Below are 11615 nucleotides of genomic sequence, written 5' to 3' on the forward strand. Positions count from 1 at the left end.
AGAGACATAAATTGCGTAAATTACCAAGTGACTCCATTTTATCTTCTGATCTCAATTTTACCGAGTTAGACGGATTAGGTCTGATTTATCTTTCGATCTTGTTGGTTAATCTGGGATTAAAAAATGGGTGTGCGAAAAGATTACCTTTCTGTCTCACTTTATCTTAATATTCCCTGAGGGGCGTCACTACCTAAGTTCTTAGTTCTACTGAAATTAGTCTAATTTGTTACGATTCAATCCTTTGTCCAAAGATTTTAATTTATTCATATCTCCATTAACCAACCTCCTTAAGGATTTAGCTACACATGCTCAAAGTCAAGAAAATAAACATAACAATAGGAAAAAAAGCAGCCATGAAAATAAAACTTAAGAAAAAAGTGAAAGTTGAGATTTTCACGCAAGAAAACTTAAATAACATTAAACCAAAAGCATTTAACAAATAAATATAAAGCAAGAAACATAAAAGGAATAAGCTTTAACAGATTTAAAGTAAAATAAATTGAAATACATTAAACTAAAGCTTAAAGAGTCCTGAAAGTAAGGTAAAGAGACTAGAAGTGTAAAATAAATTTTAGCTACAGTGTTAACTAACTTAACTAAGGCTTAGTTTGGATGGGCGGTGTGTTTAGCTCCGGTGAGGTTAAAAACAGTGGTGGCGGTGAGATTAGTTACTGTAGCGGTGAGATTGGATATTGTAGCGGTGAGATTAGAAACAGCGGTGGAGTGTGTGTTTGGATTCAAACGCAGCTGTAGCGGTGAGGTGAAAATAGAAAATGACTTTTAAGGACATTAGATTAAAAATGATATATAATAGAAGTTTTTAAAATTATTTAACAATTACAAAATTAATAAATGGTTAAAATTATTACAATTATATTTATTTTTAATAATAAATAATTAAAAATGAATTAAAACTAGAGACAAATTCAAAAATTTATTTTATTTAATATTTCAAAATTAATCATATATTTAATTATAGGGGCTCAATTAATTATTGAAAGATTATTGAAATTATTGAGCCTTTAGAAAAATAAAACATTATTGAAAGATAAAATAATAAAGCAACTCTAGAATAAGGGTCTTAATTCATGTTATTTCAAATGTTTGTCATCAGTAACTCAATGCAAGACATTGCTAGCACCAAATAACTTTAAAACTAAAGCCAACTGTTGGCTAGTAACTGAAATAGCCTATGGCCACCATGTAGAACGGGCAATGTCGAGCCTTGAGTTGGTCATCAATGCTAAAGGGAAGAGTTAAGAATCACATCTGTTGGGGTTTTAACAGCAGAGGAAGAAAACAGAAACAAGTAACCCGGATGATGTAAAGATTAACTTCATTACTTGAATAAGCAATATGCAAGAAAACAGAAGCATTTATGTTACAATGAAATATGGCAGTTAACTAATGTATAACTGCTCCCACTAATACATGACTAAAGCCTAGATAGAATTACAAACAAAATGTAGCTGACATACCAGCTATAACATCAAACATAAATCAATAACTACTCCTACTAACTTTAAGTATAAATTACACTGCAACTAAATCAAGTTACAAATGAACAAAATAAACAAAATGCTGCTCCTTATCTGGTTCAGCTTGGATGCTGGTCTGCATGCTGATTTGCTGCTGGTTTCCTGTTGTATTGCAGGCCAAAGTCAATACAACTATGAACTTACAATGAAAAATATAGCACCATTTTTTAGAGTAAATTTATGCCAAATGCTAATTGTTTATTGAAAATATTGAACCCTAATGAACACAAAATAGACTTGAATTTAGTAAGATGGCATTAGCATCAGAAATTAATGCACCAATGGTTCTAGCAAAGCAACAAAAAGAAAGCAATGGACCTTTTATAAACTTAAAAGTGATAGAAAGACCATCCACCTGTAAACTAACAAATTAATAACGTGAAACCAAAAGTGTCCATAGGATACAACACAACGCATTCTGCTCATATCAGACAATGTCTACATGCAAACTGACTACATAAAGCTTGAGGATAAAAATATTGAGATGGATTAGAAATATAACAACCAATAAAGCAGGGTAGCTGGTATTAAAATTGCAGAAAGTTGACAACCTCTGCAGTGAGAGAAACAGGAGCATATCGACGAAGTTGCTTTTGTAGTATTAGACTGCGTGCTTCATTGTTCTCTTTGTACCTTTAAGCAAGTATTTGAATCGTTAACCACAACATGAAATGTCAACATGAATATAACATTTAGATGAATTTGACAATTATTTTGTTCAACAACATGGTCGTAGTTACTCAGCTTACCTTTTTGTAATTATATCAAAGAGAAGACCATATTGTTTATTTACATCATAAGGAACATATTTAGGATCTGCTTCAGCTAGGTGACTTCTATATTCCCCAAAAGAAATGTATTTTACATCAGAGACTTCGGTATCCTATCATAAAAAAAAAGCTAATAAAAAACATTCACATTTTCAGGTAGTTTTGTAGCGGGACAAATCACTTATCAGTATTCCCTGTTTACCATTCACCATTCACATTTTCAAAGCATGACTTTCATATATAATTGTAAAGAAAATGTATAATGAACTATTCATTAAGCAGCAGGCACCATCAACAGCCTTAAATTCTGAGACTAAAACCAACTTAAAAGGAGGACAATCATGGTAAAGATGGAAGTTTAGAAGGATGAATCTCACCCATAGAATGAAGACCTGAGAGCTATATTGATATACTTCAGAATAGGGATTCTGCAACAAATCCATGCAAGCCTATTAAGTTCAAAAATAAACCATAAAAAATGGATTTTCTAAACAAATAAATGTGATCAAACATTATAGACTTTTAGGCTTCTCATTTGTCTTTGTGCAAGATGTTTCTCTTTCAAAAAAACCCCTTAAAAGAGGCACCAAAAGTTGAATTGCACTTACTCTTTGGCAGTCCAATATTTTTTGGAAAATTTTAGAGAGAGAAAGAGACAGACTTGTTCAACTTGTTTCCATAAATTCATAACTGACAGTGGCATTTTTCTTTCAGTGCTCGATTTAGATCAAAAAGGGAACTTCCAATCAAATAAGAGTAAAAAGCTTACAACATGAAAACAGACTGAAATACAACCAAGAGTGGAAGGGCTTAAGATCTAGAGTTGAATTCCACTTGTTCATTCAGTACAAGCAATGTTTAAACTTGAGATGATAAACCATACCTACACTAGATGTTTCACTGTAGTCAACTTTGTCACTACTGTAGACAGGTTTGGAATATCAAGAAAAGTAATCCATACTCAACCAGAAAACCAGTAGAAAACAAAATCCATGAAATTTTGAATGATAATTCCGACTGTTATTGACTATTGTTCATCTCAACAATTTTTGGACAAAAAAAGTACTTTGATATGGAAAACAAATATAGAATTTTGCATATTTAAAAGGTTTCTTGGCCATCTAGAAACCACTGGGTTTACCATCAGTTAGGAAACTATCAATTAGATATTTAAAAGAAATGTATTAACCAAATCTAGCAAGTATATAAAACAACAAAAAGTAGCAATGATAAACAAGAACATGGGGAGAATATATGTACACGGCACACATAGAAAGATTAAAGACCGAACAGTTTTTCAAATGCCCTATGAAAGAAGCAGCACTGAAGACTTGTGAAATTGGATTCACTTACTGTGCTGTTATTAGCGATGAGTCACCAGCAGATATATGGCCAGCACTGGAGATATCCCACAACCCTGGCCACGAGTCCTTGCAGTCTGCACGTTTTTGGAGAAGTAATTCTTGTGTGCTCTCAGTAAAAATCCAGACATGAACTGCTTTATGGTAATCCCCATCTCGATGGACATCTCCCCTGCAAAGAGATCACAATGAGTTACATACCAAGAAACTACCATTATAGAGAAATGCCAGTACAGAAATCATAAGCAACCTCTAACACACAATAATACTCAAAATGAAATATTTTATATCAAATGTATGCCTCCCTAGCTCTAGCTTGCAAGTTTTCCATTCCCAGTTCCAATTTCAAGGACCATAAGCAGCCTCCCCCCCAACTCACACTCACACTTGAAAACTTTCAGTTCTATAATCCAGATTGAGCACCAAAAAAATTAAGCAAAAAAATTAAGGGTTCATTGAAAGAAATTACAAACCAAATCAACAAATGAAGCTATTACTACCAATTTCAAGGAACCAGCTTAACTAATCTCAAAGGTTCTATCAAACCCAATTTACAAAAGCTGCAAATAACAAGTATAGCTTAAATTAAATTGTCCTATAATTTTCCAATTTGATAACTGCAAAAATATGTTTTCTGCTAAGAGTAAGCAACAGGCAGTATAGAAAATAAATAAAAGAGTCGGTTGTAAAGTAATCCTTTATGTTGAAAGATCAAAAACAGATAATCCAGAAATTGACAAGAATGAAGGGACGTGCCTGGGCTTGGAACCGCCGACTTTTTTACCGATTTTTTTTACCAATTTTAGTGAGAACGTCGAGATACTCTACTTGTTCAACGTAAGGCTCTGCCATTGTTTCTTTCGGTGAATCGGACTTTGTCTTCGTTGATAAATTTGGTAAATTGCGTGCTTCTTTATTTATAGCTGAAGACAGAATATGCTAAGAAGAGAAGATGAAGAACGGAAGAAGAAAAAGGAATGAAGAACGGATGAAGGAGAAGAAGCCTTACCTGGATGAAGGAGGAACCGGAAGAGGTCTTTGACCAAACTGATTTGCAACCCAAGGGGAAGGGGAAAGGGAAGGGGAAAGGGGAGAAGAAGGGTAATCAAACATCAGAAAAGCTTGAAGAATACAACTGAAGAATGGGTAAAAGAGGAAAAGAAAAAGCAATTGAAGTTGAGAAATTTTTACTGGAACAAAAGGCTCCAGTCTGAAATTAAGGCTCCAGTGAGGTGAAATACATTTTCAACGCACTGAAGAGTGCTTTCCAAACAGCCTGGCGTTTGCTAGCATTTCAGTTGCAATTTTTTTTAGCCTAAAAAAGATAACGTACTGAGATCCAGTTGCATCCAAAGGGGCCCTAACATAAAGAACATCAACAACATCAACAACAAGAAGTAAATATAGAAAAACTAACTCTAATCTAAGGTAGAAGAAGAGAAATATAAAAACCCTAGAAAAGTGCAAAGAAAAACTAAAGAAGACCTAGAGAAAACTAAACCTAAAACTAAGCTAAAATTTGTCTCTCTCCTCCTTAACAATTTTTGCCTGTTTTGAAGGGTGTTCTGCTGACTTTTTGATGTCAAAATTGCCCCAATACGGGCTTTGTGTGATTGGTAGGTCAGGTAGATAAAGGTTGCCCTCTTTGTCCAAGTTTGTCCCTCTGACGAAAGCGATATCGCGATACCTAGAAGAGGATATCGCGATATCTCGAGCCATATTGAATTTGGGGGTCTTCCTTGAGAGGTGGATAACGCGATACCCGAGGAAGATGTCGCGATACCACTGAAAGGTCTTCTTGGTCTTCTATATTGTTGGATGTATACCTATTCCAAGGATTCGATACCGTGATACCCTTTCCCTAGATGTCATTCTCACTCATTTTTTATATTCGACATGTCCCTACATCACTCAAACACACGTTAGACCTCCCAGTGGCACTATCAGCCAATTTGGGTCAAAAAATAGACAAAAACAATAAATTTTCACTTATTACCAAAAAAATATAAAAATACGAAAATAATGAAAAACTAAGAAAAAAGTCTATTTTTCTTGAGAAAAAGCTCCTTAAGTGTGTCGGAAAAGCCTACTTTGCCACATCAATTTATGGAAAATCACCACCATAGAAAGACTCATCAATTCATCATCTTCGATCATATCTTAACCTTGTATAAGGCTTTCCATACAATTGATAGATACCTGATACCATACTGATTTTACAGAGCCCTTTAAAGAATTATAATGAACATTCTATATAACTTTATATAGAACGCACCATAAGAGAATCTATTAGAATATGGTACAAAGGCTTTCCTTACAGAATATACCACAAAGGGTGGTCATTAAGGGTGTGCCTCGAAGGCATTCCTTACGGAATTTTCCACAAAGGCTTCCTTTTCATAGATCACCACAAAGGCTTCATTTTTCTATTGGGTTTACGATAGAAATTCACCTAAACTCACTTTCTGTGAGGTTTGCCCCTCATTGTCTTTGGTCACGCAGAGAACCCTTTTTTGGGTAATCACCTTCCTTTAGTTCTTTTCCATATGATGTCATAGCCCAACTATGCTCTTACATGATATGGTGTCATGACCATGGAATTTTCCTTTTAGAGATCATATTTAAAGTCTCGACAAACCCCTTTTTTACTCCACCATGGTGAACAAATATAGACTCACTTGATAGACTCTTCATACATTGGCTTCATTCATTACTCAACACTCGATTCATACAAACACCCAAATGGTTTCACATCTCATCACATTTTTCTAGACATACCCATACAACCATACTTTAACTTTCAAGACCCATCCAACAAACATGCAATAGCATCATCACCATACCATACTTTTCTACTTCAATTTCATAGTTCAATCATCATTCATAGAAGCACTCACATCAACAATATACATGTTATAGTTGATTTAGGGACTCACCTAACAACTGCGGATAGCATATTAAACCTTAGATCCAACATCCAATCAGAGATTGCAGCAACCACTACCTTACAAAACAGAAAATCACCATTAAAACTCATTTAAAATAACCTTGTCATCATCTCTAACTCAGATAACTAGCATAAAAAGCTTACTTCTTCATCTTACAGTTCATACATTTTTAAATGCCTAATATTCCATAACACATGAAACCATAAAACCTACCTTCACATGGAGAATCATCCCTATAATCTAGGACTTCATCTTCAACTCAAAGAAATACCCTTTCTTTGTTTTTTAAGCCTTAGATAACAATATTCTAAAAGAAGAAAGAAGAGAACTCATTTATCCAAATCTTAAATATCCATTAATATAATCTAAGTCACTATTGGAACTTGACAAGTGTCACATTTTAGTGTATAGCCTTATCTAAAAGTCCACAACTTCCGAGAAACCTATTCGAGTACCCCTTTATCTTTTAATTATTTTTGTTCCCATTCGGTTGATTCCTAACCAACTTAGCTTGCAATATAAGTTGCACAATATCACGACTTAAGGTGCACTATACTTCTTACATGAACTTATACTCTCAACACCATTCTACTATGTCACTACCTTATTCCAGTTGTCATAGCCATTTGATATAGCGTTTTCATTAACTGAAACACATAACTATATCCGCCCACTTTATACGCCCAAAATGTACATGGGTGAATACCACTCCGCCAATCATAACACCTTGAGACTATTTGCCAAACCTCGTACCTGTCAGAACTGGGGCATTACATAAGCTCCTTCCGAGGGGAAATTGACCTTTTCAAGTTTTAGAAAGAATTAATGATAATTCTTATAAAATTAGTCTCCTATGTGAGTATAACATTAGTGCAAGTTTTAATGTAGCTAATTTATCTCCTAATAATATAAATGGTGATTTAAGGGCAATTTTTTTTGAAGAATAAGGGATGATGTGAGCACATGATGGTACCCTATTAATTGGTCAAGCATAGTTGGATATAATTGGCATGCCATAAAATAAAAAGAGTACAGGGTTATTACAACTGCGATTTGAAGACTGCTGGACACACCTATATGTTGGTTATACCAACCAATGCTAGGCACATCTATTTTTCGATTTTACCGACCAGTGCTGGGCGTAACTTACTATTTCAGATTTATCCAATATACACTAAGTGCCAAACTGGTGTGGTTGGTTGGATATGTGTATCCATTCAAGTCCAATATTCAAATTGAGTTGATATAATGATTGGAAGATACATATACATATTATGAATCGATTATACAAGCCCTAGGGCCAACATGGAAATGTGATAAATCAATGAATGTGATTCAAAATTCGTATTATGAAACGAAGTAGTGGTTGACACTAAATTTAAGTTTGATGTATATTTGATATAAATATGAGTTGATATGGTATGGGAATGAAGTTCATATGGTTTAACATGAATTGGGTTGAGAATGATATTGAATTTGATTCTAAGTGATTGGGTTTGTTTTATATTTGAATTGCTATATAATATGGTTAAATGTTTACTCACCTTTCTTATATTTGATTTGCCATTTTAGGCAAAGTTTACTGAGCTAAGCAACATGTAGTGTTGTATTGTAAACTGAGGTAATTTATTTGTTTAATGCCTATAAACTTCCTAAGCATTGTATATGCTTACCTCGTTTGTTTTCTTTTTCTCTGTAGATTGCCAACTTGTGAAACACGTCTAGCAAATCATCGAAGCTTACACCATCTCGGTATTGGTTCAATAGTCTTTTGACCGTATTAAGGCTCGATTATGTGTGGATGTGCTTAGGAGTTGTTTTGGTTTACTTGTATAGTGGTATGGCTTGAAATCCTTGTTGGTATGATTATGACAAAGAGTATGCTTAGTTGAAAACATATGCATTTAGTACATGGATTGAATTAGGCATTTGGTATTTGAAATCGCATTTTGAGTATGCACTTACATAGGTAATATGATGTCATGATATGGTTAAAAGACTTGGTTGATGAGGTTGAGTTTATTCAAGTTAATTTGATATGTTTTGATGCCAAATTGTGGAAATGTTGGATTAGTTGGTTTGAAAGGGAGATATATGATATTTTGGCATGTATATAGAGTTATAAATGTATAGAAGCTTGATGTATATAAGTATTATCTTGGATGTTAATGGTTATGGTATGCATATACTACTTGTTTTGATGGCTATATTATGTTGATAAATCTTGTTACGTGTTCATGCTCACTTGAGTGGTGATATTGTGGAACTAGATTCTGGTTAGCATTTAAAGTGATATATGTCTTGTAATTGAAAAGTGTGTGCACACGAATGAGGATGCCAATATTTGAGTGCCTAGGTGAATGGGTTGATGTTCATGTGACTAGTGAGGAATGAATAAGTATTAAGGTTGTGCATGGTAACTTAAGTAAAGAAATGGATGCATGTTTGAATACCATTTGATGTATATTAGTAGATTTATTAAACATGGTTTACTTGAGGTAATTTGGGATGTTTTAATTGGATTTAATATAGGTTGATTGAGTGCCTTTATGCACCATTATAATGATCTATAAATTTGGGGCATGAAAAGTATTTTCAAACTGGACCAAGGTATCGTGGACCAAAGTATCGTTACTTTACCAAATGTACAATGTTTTTTTTAAATGGACAGAATGCCAAATTGATATCGATACCCATAAAAGTATCGATACGTATTTGTTAAGGAACGATCCTTTTTGAAAGTATCGATAAAATGGTTTTATTTCAAATTTTCAAATTTGGCAGAATGTCAAAATGGTACCGATACCGTATTTAATATCGATACTTCTTAATGGGAGTATCAATACTACTTACTTGGTATCGATACCTAGTTCCTAAGTTTTAAAAATTTTCAAATCGGTCCTTAATCATGCTCAAATCTATTAAACTATGTTTTTCTGCTCGAATTAGTCTCTATTTGGTTCATAACTTCTATTATGCATGTATTTAGAATAACTTGATGATTTACATTGAATTCAATGTTATGGTTTACGTATGAATGTTCTAGTAACTATAGTACCATCCTAAAACTCGGGTCTGGAGATCTGACCGAACGAGGGGTGTTATAACGTAATTGTGGATTTAGTAGGTGGAATTATAATAATCATCGAAGGGTGGCCATACTAATTTTTTTTTCACCGCCAAAAGTGTAAAGATGAAGATAATATAGAGATTGATTATAGGATTAAAGTCAAAATTCATATTACTAGTCCTATACTATATGTAAAATTTTAATTGTTATGCATTTATAGTATGCTTATAAGCTTTGCTTAATTTTTCACATATTTATACAAATGAAATATTCATTTTTACGAATTTTAAAAATTGATAGATTTTATTTGCAACAAATGCATGTCACTTGGACTTTGATTTTATTGTATTGAGGCTAATGTTTTATGTTTGGATGCTTCAAAGATGACATCTACGACTACCTCTAGACTTATTAATTTGGTGTTTTCTTCAGTATAATGCTAGTATATATGTTTGTATGGTTAAATCACATACAAGGGTAAACCAAAATTTTACATTAGTATTGTTGAATCACATGCACAATAAACTTGAAGTTTACTAGTCTAAATCTATTATTTAGTTGGCATGGTTAAACCATCCCAATCAATAATGATGCGACAAAATAAGAATTTAAATGGAAATTTATTAAAGAACCTAAAGATTCTTCAGTTTTCAAGTGTTGCCTGTACTCAAAGAAAATGAATTATTAGAACCCCACTAAAAAATTTTGAGATTAAATCTCTTACATTTCTGAAAGAAATATCGGTCTATTTATCCAACAAGTGGATATTTTGATATAATTTTGGTAGATGCATCCATAAGATAATCGCATGTGAGTTATCAAATCACAACCTATTATTTGCGAGATTACTTGTTTAATGATTTGTTTAAGAATAAAATTTTCAGATTATGCAATCGAGACATTTCTTATTAATGTTGGTGAGTTTAATACTCAAGCTTTCAATGATTACTATATGCTAGATACTCTATGCGAGTAAGTATCACAAAGCTTGATGTTTGTGTATAAAATGATTTAGTAGAATTAATGATTTAATTCCTCCAATTAGTAGCTAAACCATGTCTTTTGAGACAAAACATTTTGTGTATATGTATAAAGATAAGATATTTTACATGATTTGACACTTGTACACATCATGTCAATAAGTTATGATAAATACTCCCCATTAGAATTGGTCAGGAGCTAAATACAATCTATTTTAGAATTTTTGAATGTGTGATGTATATTCAAGTTGGATTCAAAAAATTAATATATATTTGTCAACCACAATGCACAAAATGAGTATTCAAAAAAAGTTGAGAATATATATTAATTATGAATCTCCCTTTATTATTAAATGTCTCGAATGAATTGGATATTCAATTATGTCAGGATTTGATGATTATTATTTTGATTTGATAGTTTTCCCAATATTAGAGGGAGAGAAATAATAGTTGGATGAAATCAATTACTTAGAATGAATTATCATTATCTAAATCCTTATAGAAAGTAATTTGAACCAGAAGATCAAAAGGATAATTCATTTTATTACAATTTAATTGTCATATGTATTTATTGACCTGATGAGAATAACTGAGTGTTATATACCAATTAATGTTTTAATTTGAATCGATGTCCTATTAGGACAATATGTTAGAATAAACGAAAGTATACATGTCTGAAGCATGGTCGATCGATTGGTTCCAAAGTAAAAAAATTCTCACAAAAGAAATTAATAAATCTATATGGTCATAAAGTGGTGGCGAGTACTCTAGAAGTGATCCAAGACATAACTAATTATTAAAAATCCAAAACAGATTCAGATACCTGAAATTGAAGATGAAAATAGTGAAAATAACGAGATCTCAATAAGTTATGTCAATATGAAAAAAAATATGGAACCGTGTGAGAATGAAAAGTTGCAAACAACAGTTTTGCGTGCAATAGTATTA

At 32.7% G+C, this 11615-nt stretch overlaps 1 long non-coding RNA gene across 2 annotated transcripts; it reads right to left on the reverse strand.

The window, feature by feature from the left end:
* Window positions 1-1596: 1596 nt before the first annotated feature.
* Window positions 1597-4056, reverse strand: LOC107899412 (uncharacterized). 2 transcript variants are annotated; one of them, XR_001684667.2, is made up of 4 exons: window positions 3662-4056; window positions 2288-2421; window positions 2090-2171; window positions 1597-1640 (listed from the first exon to the last, which is right to left on the reverse strand). It is a non-coding gene; the product is annotated as an uncharacterized lncRNA (long non-coding RNA). The 2 variants fall into 2 exon arrangements; XR_001684666.2 differs by lacking the exon at window positions 1597-1640 and having other exon boundaries at window positions 1912-2171; window positions 3662-4054.
* Between the last annotated feature and the right edge of the window lie 7559 nt (window positions 4057-11615).

Source organism: Gossypium hirsutum, chromosome D04, assembly GCF_007990345.1.
Source record: "Gossypium hirsutum isolate 1008001.06 chromosome D04, Gossypium_hirsutum_v2.1, whole genome shotgun sequence".
Taxonomy (NCBI): Eukaryota; Viridiplantae; Streptophyta; class Magnoliopsida; order Malvales; family Malvaceae; genus Gossypium; species Gossypium hirsutum.